General features: G+C 36.0%; 2 pseudogenes; both read left to right on the top strand.

The window, feature by feature from the left end:
- The first annotated feature begins 2726 nt into the window (after positions 1-2726).
- On the top strand, positions 2727-3633 carry LOC101590823 (annotated as a pseudogene).
- A 2725-nt stretch (positions 3634-6358) lies between these two features.
- On the top strand, positions 6359-7844 carry LOC101570923 (annotated as a pseudogene).
- Positions 7845-21259: the final 13415 nt, after the last annotated feature.

Here is a 21259-nt window from a genome sequence, read left to right as displayed (position 1 = left end):
ATACCTGTACATAAAATAACTTGATTTTTTCTCATTCCGTTCCATCTCTGCTAATTGGTATGTAGTATATTATACTATTACTTCCATTTTGTAGTTATCAAATTACCCCAAAAGCATAGGTAATAGTAAAATATTGCAAATTAATTAGGAAGAGATGGGTTTTGAGTGGTAACAAAAACTTCAAAAATTGAAAAACAAAGAGAATAAAAGACTAAAGAAACTGAGCAGAATGTCCAAGAACTGTGGAAAAACTACAAAAGATGTAATTATGTACAATAAAAGTATAAGAAGGAGCGCAGCAAACCAGAGATTTCAGGGAACTCAAAAAATACCAAACAGGAGGGCTGAGGAGATGGCTCAGTGGAATGAGCACTTCCCTGGCAAGTGCAAGGGCCTTAGTTCAATCCCTGGTTCTGCCAAAACAACAACAACAAAAAAGGAAAAGTGAGGGGAAAAAACATACTACCCATATTGTAGTCAAACTTCAAAATATCCATATTTTAAAATCTCATTTTTTTATTTTAAAGATAATAAACAAAAGAAAGTAAAAGGAACAAAGAGAAAGTAACATAGAATAATAAAAATGGTACAGAATTTCAAAACAAGAATAGAAAATTAATACTGGTTATTATATTGCATATTGCTGTCATCAAATTTGTTCCTCAGATTACCAGATATGGGCATGCTAGATTGATCAAGCAATTAAACATTGGCTCTTCCTTTCACTAACGCTTACTGTTTTTCCTTGTACTTTTTACTTTTTAATTTATTTTAAAGAGAGTATAAAAATAATAGATGAGATGTTAGAGACAATACACATTTAAAAGAACAAGATGAAAAGTATTGAACTGTGCTTGTTATATTGCGTATTGCTGTCCTCAATGAAGTTGTTCATATTTTAAGTATTTGTATATAGAGTTGGTCAAACTAAAAATTTTAAACGTTAACCACTACCCTTGAAAAGCTAATAGAAATTAGTATGATCATCTCTGCTATATACATACATACATGGTTTTTATGCCCCATTCATTTTTCTCTTTCTTTTCTACTTTCCTTCATCGCCTTATGTTCAGTTTCTTTCCATTTTACTGTATGCACTGTACTTTTCAGATTTCATTTATCTTTTCAGGTTCTTATACTAGGGAGACAATATGATGTTTTACATGTTGTTTAAAATCTTGAGAGAAGTCAGAAAAATACCTATGTTGGAAAAAAGATGAGAACTATATCTAGCTCTTCATAAACAATGCAAGGAAATAGAAAGTGTAGTGGAATATATAAATTGTTCAGTGGGAAAAGTCAGGGTAGAATTATATACCTTGTGAAATTGTCTTTTATAAGTTAAGGGAAAAAATAAACACTTTCTCAGACAAAGAAAAGTGGAAGGAGTTTGTTCCTATAGAGCTATCTTTCAAAGAAAGCATCAAAAAGGTTCTCTGCTGAAAATAAAGTGATAGAGGTCAAAACCTCAAATATATATTTTCAGAAATGAAGAGCATCAGAGCATGAATAAGTGGGGGTAATACAAAAATTACTTGTCATCATTTGATCTACATGATAAGATTTTGTTCATAATAATAGTAACAATGAAATGATATACGCTTATATGTCTACACTTACGCAGCACTTATGCACAAATGAAGTGAACGACAGCAGCCACATAAAGGGAAAGATGAAGGAATTACATCTATTTTGTTACTGCAAGATGCTTGCAAAGCTAATGAAACAATGTTTTTTGAAAGTGGACATCATTTAATTGCAATTAAACTTACAAACTACAGAAACTTAGAAAGTAAAAAAAAATCAAGTTCTTTTATAAAAGGGGATTATTACATAACATAGAAACTTCAACTTTAATTAACATTACTCCACAAGTATGTTACTTAAAATAAATTTTAATAAACTGTTTATCCTAGGATATGTCTGCATCTTGTAGTATGAATAACTACTACAAAGACAACAATATGCAATGTATTAATTATTGTAACTATCCTACTTACCTGTTTTGAAACTGTCTCATTGTTATTTGTTTCTCAATAAGGTGAATAAAAATAACTGTTCATCCTATAGGTTTTCAACCATTCAACAATCTCTCTTCAAAAATGCAATATAGTAAAAGGTAAAAGATTTATATGATCTGAAGGGAAAAATTAATTAAATAAAGGCAAGATTCACAATGCCTAAACATTTGCTATCAGCAGCATATCCAGGTTAACAATGGGACCATCAAACTATAGGATTAGAATCCAGGATTGTAGTAGCACTAGATTCTCTCTTTTGTCAAAAGTTTTATAAAGGGTGTTTCTATTAAAATTATTTATTTAAAATCAGTTTCTCCTATCTCATTTCTATTTGTTTCTCAATAAAATCAATTAAAAAATAAAATAAAAAATAAAATCAGTTTCTCTTTAAGAATATAACAGTAAATTTTTCATGATAATCTCTCTTCTAAACATCTCTTTACTATTAAGTCAGGCAAAAATCCATCCCTAGAAATGGAATGGATGATTGGATTTCAGTTTCTACAAAACATGATTTTTAAAAAGATGTAAAGATATTGAAATTGAGTTGAAAGAAGTAAGTCCAGTCTCAAACTGGAGGGTCATGATCCAAAGAAACCAGAACAGTTGAGGAAACTGTTTATTGGTGGTCTGAGTTTTGAAACTACTGATGATAGTTTAGGAGAACACTTTGAGAAATGGGGTGCACTCACCAATTGTGTGGTAATGAGAGATTTCCGAACAAAACGTGCCAGAGGTTTTGGTTTTGTGACTTACTCTTGTGTTGAAGAGGTAGAAGCAGCAATATGTGCTCAACCACACAAAGCTGATGGGCATTTAGTGGAACCAAAGAGAGCTGATTCAGTAAAGCCTGGTGCCCATCTAACAGTTAAGAAATCTTTTGTTGGTGGTATTAAAGAAAGTAAAGAATACAATTTGAGAGATTACTTTGAAAAACATGATAAAAATGAAAGTGTTATGGAACACAGCACAGTGGGAAAAAGAGAGGATTTGCTTTTGTAACTTTGATGATCATGATATAGTTGATAAAATTGTTGTTCAGAAATACCACACCATTAAAGGGCATACTTGTGAAGTGAAAAAAAAGCCTTTTCTAAATAAGAGATGCAGTCTGCTGGATCACATGAGATGCTTTCGTGTAGGTGGATCTGGCAACTTTATGGGTCATGGAGAAAACTTCGGAGATAGTGGGGAGAGCTGGGGTCATGGTGGAAACTTTGATGGAAGAGGAGGCTTCTCTGGTGGAGGAGGTGGCAGCAGAGGTAGTTACAGAGGAGGTGATGGTGGACAGAATGGATCTGGAGGTGATGGTGGAAGCTATGGTGGTGATCCTGGTTATACTTAGTAGAGGAGGTGGTGGTGGACCAGGGTATGGAAACCAAGGTGGTGGATGCGGTGGTGGTGGAGGAGGACATGATGGCTACAAGGAAGGCAGAAATTTTGGTGATAGTAACTATCATGGTAGTGGGAACTATAATGATTTTGGAAATTATAGTGGGCAACAGCAGTCACATGGACTGTAAAGGGGGGCAGTCTTGATAGAAGAAGCTCTGGAAGTCCCTATGGTGGTGGCTGCAGATCTGGTGGTGGAAGTGGTGGATACAGTAACAGAAAGTTTGAAAAAGAACAGGAAAGAGCTACAGTTAGTAGGAGACAGGAGTTGTCAGGAGAGCTACAGGTTACATTGAGACAGTCATTCCAAATGCATTAGAGGAACTGTAAAACTGTCATGTAAGGAACAATGATCCATAGTCAGAAAAGTTACTGCAGCTTCAGCAAGAAATCTTTCTGGTTCAGGGCTGGCAGCCACATTGTGCACAAAGTGCAGCTATTGATTAATGCAATGCACTGTCAATTAGATGTACATTCCTGTACAGGTCTGAGAAATGTGCATTTCTTTCTTTTCATTACATCAGGTATATTTCTCTCTTAATTGTGATAGTGGTACCAGGGGAAAAAAAGTAAGAAATTTTTAACTTTTTTTAAAAAATAAAAAGATGTAAAAATTTTACAGGAAACTATGGCAAATGCAATAAAAGTTAAATAAGATTTAATACTTCGCCTAGTGTTATATAATTGTATTAATGTTCCACCTGTAATAATTATTGTCTCATCTATTTTTATCAGATATCAAAAGAGCAAACTGTATCTCTAAGAGAGAATAATATTATTAAGTCTGACTTTGATGAAATGATTATATATAGGTTGGGTGCATCTTAAATATCAGGCACACTGGAATATAAGACTTCAAAGCTTGGTATGTTCTAACTGTGGCAAATTATCATATCAAAGACATGTTTCCTGAGATTAGTAGATTATTAGTAGATTACCTGAGACACCAGGTAATCTACTAATTTCACAATTCATTTGCAGTTTCCCATTGTTTCATCATAGAATTATTACCAACCTATCTCAACCAGATGAGATGCAATTGACACGGAGTAAACAAAGCCCCTTCATACTGGCAGCTTTCTGTAACAATGAAATCTTTCCAGTAAGACTGAACCTGCCTGGGAATGTGACTCTGAAATGACTGTAGCACATGAAAGTGAGAACAGGGATATGGAGCAGGCTAAGCCAAAGATGACAAGAATGGAATAAAGTGGAGGTAGATAGAGACAGCAGCAGCGAGCAGGCCCTGCATCACCGTTATTGGGGTTGGAGAGCACCCTGCAGGGCTGACCATCTTTGCATGTCCACCAGAGACCGGAAGGTGGAGTCCTTGAGCTGGTGCCTGTGCCTCCAGAGCAAGGTTTAGGCTATGTCACCCTTGGGCTCCGGTCTTGATAGGACTGTCTTGATCTGATGGCCAATGACTATCTCCATTGAAGACTTGAAGTATCAGGCCAGTGAAATAGCTCAGTGGACTAAGTGCCTGCTTAGGCAAGCACAGGGACCAGGGCCCCAGCACCACAGGCCACACCATCTCCCTCCCGGGCATGCTGAACCAGCCACCAAATCCAGGCATGGTAGTTCCCACCTGTGATCCTAGCACAGAGAAGGCTGAAAATAGGAGGATCACTACAAGTCTGAGCTGCATAGCAAGACCCTATACCAAATACATAAAAAAGAAGAAAACTTGAAATATCAAACAAAGGCCAGAAAAATTAAACCTTATAAAATACACAACCAAGATCAAAAAGGACAGAAAAATATGGTACTGAACAATAGTAGGGAAAATGATCATGGTATATATAACAAAAACAAAAGACTGACCAAATAGCTCAGTGGATTAAAATGCCTGCTTAGGCAGACACAGGGGCCGAGAGTTGGATTCCCTGGGCCTGCCATGTCAGCCCCATCCCTGAGGATGGTGGTGAGTGCCTGTAATCCCACTTGGGAGTCTGTAAACAGGAGGACCACTACGAGTCCCGTCTATGGAGTGAGACTCAGTGCATCCCGTACACCCTGTCCTAAATACAAAAAAAAAAAAAAAAAGGCATATATTAATCCAGCTATAAATGGAACATTTTAACCCTTGAAAGTTATAAATCATTGGAGTGGGTAGAAAAACAATATTGCAACTATATATTGTTTATAAGAAAGTCATTCTAAATATAAGCTACATAGTACATGTATAGAAAATGTGCATGCTAGTAATGACCAAAAGAAACTTGGAGAATCTACATTGATCTCAAAATCAGCAACCTTCAGAGCAAGAAAATTCATCAGCTATAAAGAGGAACATTAAAAATGATGGGGGATACTTGTCTATTTTAAATAACGATGATCCCGGTATTACAAGAGCATGGTCTTCGCTGCATCTGTGTCTAACAAGTGAGCATCACACTAAATGAGGCAAAAGCTGACAGAACTGTAGGGGTAGGTAGGTTATGGACTGCAAATCCTGCTGTCAGAAGCAGACAGCTCCAGCCGGCAGAAAACCAGTGGGAACATCACTGTATTCAACAATTTTAATTAACTGCATGTAATTGCTATGTATATACTGCTTAACCCAATAACAAAAGAACAACAGATTAATATATTCTTGTCAAGATCACACAGACATTTCAACAAGATAAACCACATACAGAGCCGTAAAACATATCTTAGTACACTTAAAAAAATATAAACCGTATGTATTTTCCCTGAATATGATGGAATTTGACTTGAAATTGCTATCAAGAGGATATCTAAAAAAAATTCCAGATCTGGGCAGCCAGAACATGGAGAATGGAGTAGCGAGCCCCTGAAGAAGTTGCCAAAATGATGCTCACACCAGTTATACTGTTCAAAGAGGGGACTGCAGCTCCCAAGGCATCCCTCAGCTTGTGAGTAACATCAGGGCCTGCCAGGTGATTGTCGAGGCTGTAAAAACCATCCTGGGTCCCCGTGGTATGGACGAGCTTATTGTAGATGGCTGAGGCAAAGCAACAATTTCTAATGATGCGGCCACAATTTTGAAACTTCTCGCTGTTGCCCATCCTGCAGCAAAGACTTTAGTGGACATTGCCAAGTCTCAAGATGCTGAGGTTGGGGATGGCACCACCTCTGTAACACTGCTGGCTGCAGTTTCTGAAGCAGGTAAAACTCTATGTGGAAGAAAGTTTGCATCCCAGCTCATTATCTGAGTTTCCACGCAGCTACACAGTTGGGAATTAACAAGATCAAGGAAATCGCTGTGACCGTGAAGAAGCAAGATAAAGTGGAGCAGAGGAAGCTGCTGGAGAAGTGTGCCATGATGGCTCTGAGCTCCAAGCTGGTCTCCCAGCAGAAAGCCTTCTTTGCTAAGACGGTGGTTGATGCTGTGATGATGCTCAATGATTTGCTGCAGTTTAAGATGGTTGGAATCAAGGAGGTACAGAGTGGAGCCCTAGAGGAGTCTCAGCTGGTGACTGGAGTTGCATTCAAGAAGAATTTCTCTTATGCTGGATTTGAAATGCAACCTAAAAAGTACACTATCCCCATGATTGCCTTATTAAATATTTAATTCAAGCTGAAAGCTGAGAAAGATGATGCTGAAATCAGAGTCCACGTGGTAAAGGATTATCAGGCAATCATTGATGCTGAGTGAAACATTCTGTATGACAAGTTAGAGAAGATCTATAATTCTGGAGCCAAAGTTATTTTGTACAAACTCCCTACTGGGGATGTGGCCACCCAGTACTTTGCTGATAGGTACACATTCTGCACCAGCCATGTACCTGAGGAGGATTTGAAGAGGAGAATGATGGCCTGCAGAGGCTCAATCCAGACCAGAGTGAACACTCTCTCAGCAGATGTGCTGGGCCGCTGCCAGCTGTTCAGAGAGACCCAGATTGGAGGCAAAAGGTACAATTTCTTCACTGGCTGCCCCAAGGCCAAGACTTCATCCTCCACAGCAGAGCTGAGCAGTTCATGGAGGGGACAGAGTGATCTCTATGTGACACCATCATGACTGTCAGGAGGGCCATCAAGAATGATTCAGTGGTGGCTGGTGGTGGAGCCATCGAGATGGAGCTCTCTAAGTACCTTTGGGATTACTCAAGGACTATCCCAGGAAAACAGCAGCTACTGATTGGGGCATATGCCAAGGCCTTGGAGATTATCCCATGCCAGCTATGTGACAATGCTGGCTGTGATGCCACAAATATCCTGAACAAACTATGGCTCAGCATGCCCAGGGCAGCACGTGGTATGGGGTGGACATCAACAATGAGGACATTATTGACAACATTAAAGCTTTCATGTGGGAGCCAGCTATGGTTCAGATCAATGGCATGACAGCAGCCCCTGAGGCTGCGTGCCTGATATGTGTCCGTTGAGACCATCAAGAACCCTTGCTCCACCATGGATACTCCTCCAGCAGTGGGCCAGGGCTGGGGCCGGGGCTGCCTCCCTTGAGGTCCCACCCATCACATGGCTGGCAGCTGGCTGCAGGTATGCTTGCCTTCCCTACTTGGCTCACTGGTATTATGAAAAAGTTGTAGTAATTGATCTGTTCTGTTCTCACTGGATGTTATTTAGATAAAACTTAATACTTAAAAAAATAAAATAAAAAAATCCCAGCATTTTTGGAGATTAAACAGAGCACTTTTAAGTAGTATCTGGATCATAGAGGAAATCTCAGGAATATTTAAGTATTTTAAGCTAAAGTCAAATGGAAACACAACTTTGAAAAATGAGTGAAAATCTGTACTCACAGGGAAATTAGTATCATTTAATACATATGTCAGAAAGGAAGAAAGATGCAAATTCAATCATATAGCTTCGGCCTTACAAAGTTAGGCTAAGTATAACAAGAAAAAAAGTAATAGATTAAAATTAGAGAATAAGGGCTGGGGAGATAACTCTGCAGTCTAAAGCACCTGCCTGACAAGCACAAGGACCTGGGTCTGATTCCCAGTACCGCATGCTGTGCCGGCCCTGGAACCTGGGTGTGGAGGTGCAAGCCTATCATCTTAGCACAGGGGAGGCTGAGACAGTAGGATCACTACAAGTCCGAGCTGTGTAGAGACCCTGTACTAAATAAATAACTAAATAAAAATTTAGAGAAGAAATCAATGAAATTGAAATAAGGACTCAAGAAAATAAAAAATTAGTTCTTTTAAAAGATTAATAAAATTAATTAGCTTCTAGTCAAGATAAGTAAGGGGGAATGATTCAAGTTACTAGAATAAGAAATAAGGGAAGGCAAATCACTAGAGATCATACAGACATTATAAGAACAGCAAACAAATATTATGAACAATTTTACCCCACATATTTGATAACCTAGTGAAATTTGCCACAGCATATATAAGAAGTCAACTACTACCTTAGTTACATTTCAATCATTGCTGAAGCAAAATATCCAACACCCAAAGTTAAGTAAGGAAAGGTTTATTTGACTCGTAGTTTGTAGAGGTCTTAGTCCGTAATCAGCTGACCCCGTGGCAGGGTGGCCTTACAGAGGGGCAGAAGTTTGCAGTGGCAGAAGACAGCAAAAGCAATAGGAGCAAATGGGGACTTATCCGAGCATGCAAGGCTGGTTCAGTGTTCAAAACACTCAATGTCACTGATCACATCAACAAACTAACAAAGAAAAATTGTATGACTACATTCATAGGTGCGGAATAAGTATTTACCGATGTATGATAAAATCTCTCAGCCAAAAAAGAAAAGAAAATTTCTTAATTTGATAAAAAAAATTACAAAAATCTACAGCTAACAGCATATTCATGTTTAGAAACTCAAGAGTTTTGTTGCTAAAGTCAAGAAAAATTCAGCAATGTCACCCCCATCACTGCTTTTCAACATAATGAAAGTTCTCACTAAAACAATAGGATGAGAATATCAGATACACAAATTGAGAAAAAAATAAAACTTTGATTATCCATGTAGAAAATTAAAATGATTGTATAAAAAATGCTGAAGTGAATAAGAAATTATAGAAAACTGAAGAAAACAAAGTTAATATATAAAAATCAATCATTGTTCCATGCAATAACAATAAAAAGAGAAATTTGAAATGAGAAACAAATTTTCATTTATATCAGCACTCCAAAAAATTGAGATAGATAGGCATAAATATAACAGAACATATGCAAGATTCATATGGAGAAAGCTGTAAAATTTTGGCTAAAGAAATCAAAGAACCAAATAAACGTAGAGGTGTTCCACATTCCTAACAGGAAGACTTGGTATCGCCATATGGTGGTTTTTCTGAACTTGATCCACAGATTTAACTCAAGCCAAGCCCAAATACCAGCAAGTGATTTTCAATTGTTGATGGACTGATTTTGCAGTTTATGCGGAAAAGCAGAAGACTCAGAAGAGTGAGACGCATATTGAAGGAGAAGAAAAAAGGTGGAAGAGTTGAAATGTGAGATTTCAGGACACAATGTAGAGGTACAGTAAACAAGAAAGTGTGGTGTTGATAGTAGACAAGTTGATAAATGGAAAAGGAGCTAAAAATACATGTCCATGAATGCAACAAACTGATAGGTGACAATGGAGAAAAGGCAAGAAGATGTATAAAGGACAAATTCTTCTATTAAAGGTTCTGGAACAAACATAAAAATGCAAAAAAAAATTAAGCATGCAATATATACTTTACATAAAAGTTGACTTAAAATAGATCATAGAACTAAATGTAAAATGTAAAACTATAAAAATATTAGAAGGTTAGTAGGAGAAAACATAGATGTTATGAACTTAGGTATGGTGGCAATATTTTAAATGTCCATCAAAAACACAATACATGAAATAAACAGTTGGTAAGGTTGATATTTCTTTATCTTTAAATACTTCTGCTCTGTGGAATATAATGTCAAGACAATGTAACAAAAAAGACACAGACCAGGAGAAAATAACCATAAAAGACACTTTGGTAAAGGACTATTATCCAAAATACACAAACTCTTAAATTCAGTGATGATGAAAGAAACACTCTAATTAACAAATAGGAAAAAGATTATAAACAGACTAAAGAAAACACACATATGGCAAGTAAGCACATCAAAAGATACTATCACATTTTCTTAGTCTTATTTTTTGATGCTCACCACTATCTGAGATTCAGTAATTTATAAAGAACTAAAATTGTGGCCATCAAGTACATAAAAAAGGCTCAACACCATTAATCACCAGAAAATGCAAATCAAAACCAGAATAAAATATCTCACTCCAGTTAGAATAGCAATTAAAACACAAACAAGGGCTGGGGACGTGGCTCAGGGGCAGATCTCTTCCGTTGCGTACACAACACCTTAAATTCAATCTCCAGTCAAAACAGACATAAAAGAAATAAAAAGTAAAAAGAAACTTTAAAAAAGCAGAGAAAAGATAACTGCCTGTGAGAATGTGGAGAAAAGGAAATCCTTGTATACTCTTGGTAGATGAGTTAATACAGCCATTGTAGAAGACAGTGTGAAGTTTCCCCAAAGATTAAGCACTGGAGCTATCATAGTTTACAGCAGGTCTACTAATAGGTGTAAAACCAAGAGGAACTTACATCAGTCTGTCAAAGAGACATTTTTCATTTCGTATCTATCACAGAACTATCTATTATAGCCAAGAAATGGAAACAATGTAGGTGTTCATCAACTGACCTATAAGAAAATGCAGAGCAGATGCACAATGGAATACTATTCCAGCATTTTTTTTTTAAAAAGCAAAATTAGGAGAACATTATGTGAAGTGAAACATGTCAGGCACAGAAAGGCAAGAGGAACATTATGTCATTTAATTATGGACTCTAAAAAGTTGATTTCATAGAAGTTGACAATGATTGGTGGTCAGTAGAGTCTGGAGAAACTCGGGGTGAGAAGGTCGACTCACTGTAGATGGGAGAAAACATTTCTAGACTAGTGTTCAATCATGTGATAGGTGAACTATAGTTGATGACAACATATCATATTTTACAAAGAAGGTAGAAAGGATTTCAAAATGTTTTTCCTATAAAGAAGTAATAGTTACTTAAGGAGATATATTTGCCCTGATTTGATGCCTACACAATGTACATTTGTATTAAAATATAACATGGTACTCCATATAATTTTTTTCATGAGCTTTTTTTTTTTTTTTTAAGAAAAGGTCATTGCCAGGGAGATGGCTCAGTGGAATAAGCACTTCCTTGGCAAGCATAAGGGCCTGAGTTCAATCCCCAGTTCCACCAAAAAAAAAATAATAATAATAAAAGTTCACTTTAAAAAAAAAGAAGAGGTCATAAAGTTACACAAAATCACAGTGGAGTAAATAGATAGATAGATAGACAGACAGACAGACAGACAGACAGAGATATATATATCTATCTCTATCTCTCTCTCTCTCTCTCTCTCTCTCTCTCTATCTCTATCTCTATCTCTATCTCTATCTCTATCTCTATCTCTATATATCGTGGGGCCAAGATAACTTGAATTTTAATTTGGGCTCCATCCTTTTCTAACTGTGTGACCTCAAGAACATTGTTAGTATTTCCTAAGCCAGTACATCTCATGTGATGTAGCCTAACCACCCCCCACTATATGAATATTTGGATCTTTACACAAAAGAATGCTTATGAAACACTTTCAGCATAGTCCCTGGCACATCAAAAACCAGTCAAATAATATTCATGACTATTTTATTTATTTTTATTTTTAAAAAATATTTATTAACTCTATGTTCAAAGGTATGGCTTAGCTCTGTTTATTTTATGGAAAAAAAGTAAAACAAAATTTCATAACAAAATAATAGGAAAATAATAGTAGTTAATGTTTTACATGTTATCTTAAAAGTAGTTGCTCAAGATATTGAATATGAACATAAAAATTTCTCCAATCAATATTTACGACTTTAAAAAAATCAGCAATGAATGTAGTCATTTGAAAGGCTGGATACCCCTGTTGAAGGCAGTCACTGAGTGTCAGCTGGGGGTCCTCATCCTGTCCCCTCCCACAGCAGAGGGCCACTCAGCAAGCTCATAGTCTCACCAAATGCAATGGGGAGCTTTTTTAAAGGCCTTAGTGCCATGATTTACAAAGAAGCGCACGTGGTCTAATGACTTAAAGGACCCTTCTTGCCAAATGACTGCAACCAAACTTACAAGAGGATAATTTTGAATCATACATACATCTTTAGGGAACTGCCAATTAAAACAGCAATGGAATAATATACCACATCTGTTAGAATGGCCAAAATCACCACGGGTTGATGAGGACGTGGAGAAAAGAACCCTCGTTTGTTACTGGTAAGAATACAAAATGGTATAGTTATTTTGGAAGACAATTGCAAAGTATCTTACAAAACTAAACATTTACTTATCATACAATCAAGCCATCAAAGTCCTTGTTATTGATCCAAATTAATTGAGATTTCTTTGTACACAAAGCAATCTGGACAGGGCTATTTCTAGAAGCCTGACTCATCCCTGTCAAACCCCAGGAGCATACAAGAGGTCCCTGAGCAGGTGAATGGATAAACCAGAGCAACCTAATAATATAGTAGTATGATGTACTAAAAAGAAATAAGCTATCAAGTTATTAAAAATCATGGAGAAAACTGTAATGCATGTTAGTAAATGAAAGGAAAGCAACCATTGAAGACTACGTAATAAATGATATCAACTATACCAGTAACAGCGAACTGTTTAGGGACAAGTCCCAAAATACAACCCAAAACCCACTAATTCATTCACAAAGTGCCAACCCTACAATTAAGCTTGAATACCTATGTTTTCGTTTAGGGAGAAAAAAATCTCATACACGAATAGCTTTTGTCTTTAAGAAACAATAAATAACATACAGACCATAGGTTGAACACCACTGACATACACTAACTATATGACTTTATGTAAACCACCAGGACGGTGGAAAATGAGTGGTTGTGGGATTTGAAAGGGAAGAATAAATACAGAGAGCAGAGAGGATTTCTAGCATGCAGAAATGTTCTATATGAAACTACAATGGGAAATAGAAGTCACTACACAGTTATTGAAACTCAAAGTGTACTCCACAAGAGAACCCTTACATAAACCATGAGCTTTGTGTGATAAGGAGATATCTGCATAGATTAAAAGATTGTAACACATGTACCATTGCAATGAAGATGGTGATGGTGGGGAGACCTCATTCCTGGACTCTGGGGGGTACATGACATCCCTCTGTCACTTCCATTCACTTTTGTTGTAAAACTAAAACTGTTCTAAATATCTTTAAATGTACTACTTTAAAAGGATGAGGGCTGGGGAGATGGCTCAGTAGAATAAGCACTTTCCTGGCAAGTGCAAGGGCCTGAGTTCAATCCCTGTTTCCACCAAAAGAAAAAAATTAATAAATAAAAGGATATATGCACACACACACACCTTCCATCAACTATTTGGTTACTTTCACACAAGAAAGTCAAAATAAAAATGTTTTTTTCCTATATTTACTGGCTATGAGAACAATGAGATGTTCTCCTGCATCTTCCAAAGGTTCAGCAAACTTCTTTCAAGATTATACTATAGGAGGAAGAATGATGCCGATCCTTTCTTTGCAACCAGGAATATGCAAACTTTTTAAAACTCACATTGTATTTTTAAGTTTTTGGAACAATTTATGTATGCAAAGTAGTTGATGGAAGGATGTAATAAGAATGAAACCTAATCATAACATTTTTATTAAAAATGCTGGTGACAGAGAGCCAATTGGTTAAGCAATGGCTGTGACTCATCCTCATGGCTGACACTGACAAAAGATCTACAAACTGCGGTACAGGGTTTCAGGATAAATCCTGGGGGACTTGACTGACCTTGTCAGATACAAAAGTTACATTTCTTGTTATATCGGTTTTGCTTTATCTTGGCCTTAACCATCCAGCAGAAAAGTATAAAAATGAAGTACAAAAAGTAAAGCCATATTAATATGCTGAGCTGTAAAAGGCTCAAGTCAACAACTTCTGACATTGCCAGTCCTACCGAAAACCCACTACTATTATGGACTACTGGACTATATTGGAATATTTTGCTGAATTCACACACCAACAATATTTAATTGACAATGGAATACCCATCTCTGACACTACTAAACAGAAAAAGAGGATATAAATGAATGACCATTTTGTATCTGTATATTCAAAGTAGAATAGATATATAGCTACTTTCTCTTAATTCAATGAATGGAAAGATTTGTACTAATAGTGTTTGTGGACAGGATGTCATGTCTGCATCTTGTACTATGAATAACCACTAAGAAGACAACAATATGCAATGTATTAATTATTGAAACTGTCCCCCTAATCTGTTTTGAAACTATCTCATTGCTATGTGTTTCTCAGTAAAATTATTTTAAAAATCCTGGTGACACTAGGTAACCTTGAACTGTGTCTTAACCTCCCCTAACTTCCCTTTCTTAGCTGCATGAGTCTACAATTACATTTTTATGATTTGTAGAGATAATACTTCTAAAGCATTTGATGGTTGAAAAACTTATGTTATAAAGAACACTATCATTTATGATACAAAATGTTTTATTTTATCTTCTTCTATAAATATAATTTTAGAATCTAAAGTGAGAATAATCTGTTAAATATTTACAGATAGTTGAGAGCTTTTAAGACAGTTTGTATGGTAATTCTGTTATACTTAAGCAACTTTGCCTATCAAGGAACTATTTTAATATGCTTTATAGACAAGTGAATAATTAGAGACCATAAATAAGATATAGAGACCATATTTCGACCCTGGCATTGCTGACATTTGGATCTGAATACTACTGGAAAGGGTCCTTTGCACGCAAGAGTTCAGCAGTGTTGCTCTCTTCCATACTCCCAAAGCCGGTATCACATCCCTACCTCACACCCTAAGTTTTAGTTATGAAAAGCCTAAATTTCCTGTAGACACTGTCAAATGCTGTGGGAGTAGGGAGAAGGTTGAAAAATTATTCTCAGCTACAGAATAATCAGAAAATTTAAAAATAAATTATGAAATAGTCTTATGTGGGTTTTTTTAGAATAATTATCCTCAGTATTTTCAACATTTCTGACAGGCTTTCCCCCCCATAACTGTCTTTGTGGTCTTTCTCTAAATCTTCTAATTTTCAACTATCTGTCTGTGTTAGTGGCACAGGCTAGATTTAGATTATTCTGATCCTCTCTATTCATGTCTTCGCTTCTTGTTCTATTATTGACAATTGGTGACAATGATATTATACAAAATAAGTATGTTCTAATCTGATTCTTTCACTAAACTTTGAATATGATCACCCAAAAAATTAGAATATGATACAAATATCTTTCAAATGATCCTTTTAAGTCATGTTACATTTTGGCACATTTCCAAAGAAGAGCTTGAAGATCACAAATATCAATCAGCTCCACATTAGTTCAGTAAAACATACAATCTTCAAATTAGAACCTTTTAGGAATCCACATTTTCTCTTTGGGTCTGGCTACCTCTAAAACCTCATAAAGGTCACTTTCTATCATCCTCTCATGTGCCAAAGTGACAAGTATGGACTGAATAAAACTTGTTCAATTAAGCCTGCAGCAAGCTGTTCACCAGAATTTCTAACAAATAAGTCCTTCTGTTCACTTGTTAGAGTCGTGATCAACAAAGAGCCCAAAGAAAAATGCTGTTAGTCCATTAGGTTCTCTAATCAGTACAGCAAGCGTGGATCATAGATCTGGCAAATTATTTACTTTTTACCATATGCTCATATATCTTCTTTAAAAGCCTATTTCTAATATTATGTTTTTATATTTGTTTGTACATTTTTAATGCCCAGGTCAAAGACAAATCTCTAAACTCTTATTCAAGACTTTATCATCACAAAGTGACATATGTCAGCCCCCACTTCCCATGATTAAAATAAAAAGGAAGAGAAAATTTAGTACTAAATCCTAAAGTAAGCTTTCTGAAGAATGGAGCAAAAGCAGGAAGAACAGAAAGAGCCTTCCCCCTCACACACGCACCACCAATTCATCTAGAACAGAAACCAGGGAGGGCACCTCCTCCTTGGCCTCAGACCCAAGTAGAAAGTGCTACGACCCTCGGTGCAGGTTCCAGGCTCCAGACACCCAGCCCCTCCATTTGTCTCTCCGGCAGTGCAGATACAGCCTCTTCCTGTTGTTAACTCCAAGGCCTACCCCTCTAGCTTCTTAGCTTTCATGTACCTGTTCAACCAGTCGTATGGATTAAATCTTGTGTGAGGAAAGACTTTGCATGATTTAGTTTATCTCACTACATCCCCAGCTGATTAAAAATAACAGCTGCCTCTTCTTACAGTAAGTTCTCCAGGAGCAGAAGCACCCGTGTGCTCCAGCCGCTCAGTGGGCACAAATAATGTTTGTGTTGCACAAATGAAAAGAGCTTTATACTTTACTGACAAAATAGAGGTAACATGCTTGATGAAAATGGATTTCTACTCGTAAGGAAATCTTCTGTTTTAGTCAGCCATTTCTTCAGTGCTGAGCTACTTTTCCACAGTATTTCAACCATTTTATTGTAGAATAAAACAGACATAAAAATAAAAAGTGGTGAATTTCCTTGGATCTACCACCAGGAACAAGTAATACAACTGTTGCACCACCCAAGAGTTCTTCTATGGGCTGCACCTGTATCACAATCTCCTTCTCCCAGGAGAGCAAGTGCTCTGATGTTTATAGTCATAGAATAGCCATTAGTCATTCTGCTCACCAGGTGATGAGAATCGGGTTGTGTCCAGGTTATGGCTGTTATGAACCTAACTGTTATTTTCATAGATGATCTTTTCAGAGATGTATGTTTTCCTTTCTCTTACATCTTCATTTTATTTTTTATAGACATAAGAATTCTGAATTCAGTGACAAGTCCATATTTAACTTAATAAGAAACTAGTGAACTGTTTTCTGAAATAATCTTACCATTTTGTGCTAGTTGTGGACTTCCGTTAGTTCCATAACTTGCGAGTACAAGTTACTTTCATTTTAGACAAGTTTATAGGTAAATGGCTTATATTATTGTAGTTTCAGTCTGCGTTTAATTCCTTTTTGTACACTTATTTGTTGGTTACATTTTAAGTGAAAAAAACAAGTCTTTTTGCATTTTTACAGTTTGCTTTATTATTTGTAAAATTTCGGTGTGTAAGCAGGATATAAATCCTTCTAATGATGTGCTTTAAAAATATTTCTCCCTCAAAAAAAATTTTTTTTTTCCCAGAGAGCCCGCCAAAGAGCTCAGCAGATTAAAGAGCCTGCTCAGGCAGATGCAGGGGCAGGAGGCAGGTTCAATCCCCAGCCTATCATGCAGGCCCTGCCTCCTGGGGCAGCCTAAGACAGCAACTGAGACTGTGTATAGTGGCACACACCCGTAATCCCAGCAGTTGGGAGGCTGAAAACCAGGAAGGATCACTATAAATCAGATCTGTATAACGAGACCCTGTACTAAATACATAAAAAAATAATTCCCAGTCTATAGATTATATATTTACTTAAGTCAGTATATTTCAAAGAATAAAAGTTTTTAAAAGTCCAATTTAATAATTATTCATTTTTGTGCATATGTGTAATTTATCAAAGAACTTTCTTACAAACTTAGAAAATGATTTCCTCTTTATTTTCTTATGCAATTTAGTTGCTGTTACTTTAGATATTTTGTTTAGGGTTATAATCTATGGCAAGTGTGTTTTCTTAATATGGTGTTAGTTACATAATTTCATTATTTGTTACCAAATTATTAGCTATCTAATTATCATTAGTTACCTAATTATGTCAACCCTGTAACTAAAACCAGTACCAGTGTTGTCATATAGACCCAGAACATTCTTTGTTTAAAAGTTTTTACCTATAAAGTTGAGGTATTTTAATAGGATTCAGATTATTAGACTTACTTATTCTTTCTTAAGAATGGTTGGAGTTTCAAGTTATTAAATTTTTTTGACTTTTATCTAAATTATCAAATATATGGCTATATATTTGATAAAATATTTTCAGTGTCTGTAGGGACTAATGTAATGCAACTAATTTCTATCTTCTCTGTTTTTTTCCCCTTATTTAGCTAAAAGCTAATCAATTTGATCAATCACTTCAAAGAATCATATTTTGATTTAATTTTTATATTAGCTTTCCTTGTTTAATGTACATTGATTTTTCTTCATCTTTTTTAGTGCTTTCCCTCTGTTTATTTGTTTTTTATAGGTATTACTTAGATGAACATTTATATCTCTGATTTTTGCTTCCTTAAAGTCTTTTGTGTTACTATTTGATGCTATATAGTTATAATAAAAAAAACTATTTGTCTTCATCTCCCAAATTTATTTTTCAATATTGTCATTTCATTCAAGTCAAAGTGTTTTCTAATTTCCATGTGATTTTTTTTAACCTATGATGTATTTGTAACTGCATTGTTTAATTTCCAAATATTTAGGGTTTTTTCAGATAACTTACATGTACTAATTTTCTTTTTTAAATGTATTTAGTATAGGGTCTCACTATACAGCTCAGACTGTAGTAATCCTCCTGTTTTCAGCCTTTCCAGCACTCAGTGACCAGCTCAGCACACCCAGGAGTGGGGCCAGCATGGCCTGTGTTGCCAGGGATCAAACTCAGGTCCTTGCCAAGCAAGCACTCAGACCACAGAGCTACTTCCCCAGCCCTACATATCATTTTTCAAGAGAGGAATATTGAATTCTCAAGTTACAATTACAGATTTATCTCTCTCAAAAAACATACATTGTTTCCTGCATTAAAGGAGCCTTTATTATGAATTATGTAATATCCACTAGGTCTCTTACAAGCTTGCCTCTCTGGAAGCCTGCTTTTTTTTTTTTTTTTTCTTTTCTGTATTTTGTGGAAGGGTCTACAGGGTGTTAAGTGTCTCACTACTACATCTGACTCATAGTGATCCACCTGTTTACGGCTGTAAACAGTGCTGGGATTGCAGGTGCGCACCACCTTGCCCAGTCTCAATTGCTGGTCTCAGCATGCCCTGGGGGTGGGGCTCGGGATCAAACCCCTGGCCCCTGTGCCTGCTTGCAGTCACTTTAATCCTCTGAGCTATTTGGCTGACCCTCTTGGAAGCCTGCTTTTCTAATGCTAATATCCATACTTCAGCTTTGTTTCACCAGAGTCTAAGTCACAAATTTCTCCACCCTTTTACTCTAAATGTACTTGTATCTTTTTTGGTATATGTGCTGCCAAAGCGAGCACAAATGTATTTGCATGCTTATATTTCAGATGAAGCTTTTAGAATGCCACTAAGTCCCATGCTAATCCAATCTGACAATATTTAGCACTGCATTGCACATTTATACAATGTACATTTAACAATGTTATGATTTGCTTTAAATCTACATTTTTAACTATTTGTTTTCAAAATATGTCACTTCACTGTTGTTCTTTATTTCCCTTTTTCTTCCGTCATCCTTTTGGTTTAGATGAGTGCATTATTATTTAATTTCACCTTCACTATGGGCCTATTTGATGTGGTTAACTTTATTTAAATCTTTTCTCTAGGGTTTACAATATATAACTTCAACTTATTGCAATCTGCCTTCAAGCATATATCACTTCATATGCTATCAAAATCGTATAACAGTTTTCTATTAATTTTCTTATAGCACTATATAACACGTACTTTTCATTATGCAGCAGACTTTACAGTGCAGTTTTTGATCAAGACACCCAATTTTTTAAAAAAATTATTCAGTGAAAAATCTGTCTTTTATAGTCTCACTCTTTATTACTACCATATCCTTGTCTCTTATACAAACCTAAACATCTATTATGCATTGTTTCTTCTACTTCAAAGCTCCCCTTAACATTTCTATTGTGAATTCACCACTGAGAATCATCTCATTTTTTGGTGACTAAACAAATTTATTATTTGTTTATCTTCATTATTGGAGGATATTTTTGCTTCATGTAAAGTGACGTTAGCAGATCCTTTAAAGATACAGATCCAATATGTGCACACATTTTTATAGCAGGGCAATGTGTCACAGTTAAATCTTGGAGACAACCCAGATGTCCTTCAACAAAGGGATGAAGGGCCAGGGAGATGGCTCAGTAGAGTAAGTGCTTCCCTGGCAAGCACAAGGGCCTGAGTTCAATCCCCAGTTCCGCCAAAAAAAAAAAAACAAAAACAAAAAAAAAAAAAACAAGGGCTGGATAAAAAAAGACATGGCATTTTACACAATGAAGTATTACTCAGCTATAAAGAAAGATAAACTTGGGCTTTTATAGGTAAATGGATGCAACTAGCGACTGTATTGGTAAGTGAAATAAACCATATCCACATGTGCACACATCGTATTGTCTCACTAGTGTGAGAACCTGAAAGAGTAAATAAAGTCTGAAAGCTACAAAAGATACTGTGAAAGAGAAAAAATCTGTTCAAAGGGGAGGAACAGCTGGGATGAGGGAAAGGACAATAGAAAGAAGGGAAAAGGATATTTATGTATATGTGCAGGATAGTTTGAATAATTAGATAATCTCTGCTTCTCCATTAAGAGGCACAGTCAATGCTTAATTTTTTTTTAGTTCTTTTTTGGCTTCTTTTTGATTTCTTGTGCCAGGGATATAGCTCAGTGGCATTAGCTACTGCCTGGAAAGCACAAGGTCCTGAGTTCAATTCCTGGTACAAAAGAAAAAGTTAATTTCTTGTATTTTTCTTTCCAATTTTGCAGGTTTGTATCTGATAACCTAAGCAACTAATTTGAAGATAATATTCATTTTATGTCTAACATAAAATTCCTCAATTCTTTTCACTCATATTCAGATCATTGATAAACACTCAGCAGAGAATTCATCAGATGAATTATCTCCTAGCATTTTTAAAAATTTTAATTTCTAGATATCTAATTGTTTCTTAAATTTCCATTTTCCCACCTGTTCATGCACGT

Source organism: Octodon degus, unplaced genomic scaffold, assembly GCF_000260255.1.
Source record: "Octodon degus isolate 3935 unplaced genomic scaffold, OctDeg1.0 scaffold00032, whole genome shotgun sequence".
In the NCBI taxonomy this organism is placed as follows: domain Eukaryota; kingdom Metazoa; phylum Chordata; class Mammalia; order Rodentia; family Octodontidae; genus Octodon; species Octodon degus.
The sequence above is the reverse complement of the archived record's forward strand: the minus strand, read 5'-3'. Positions and strand labels throughout refer to the sequence as shown.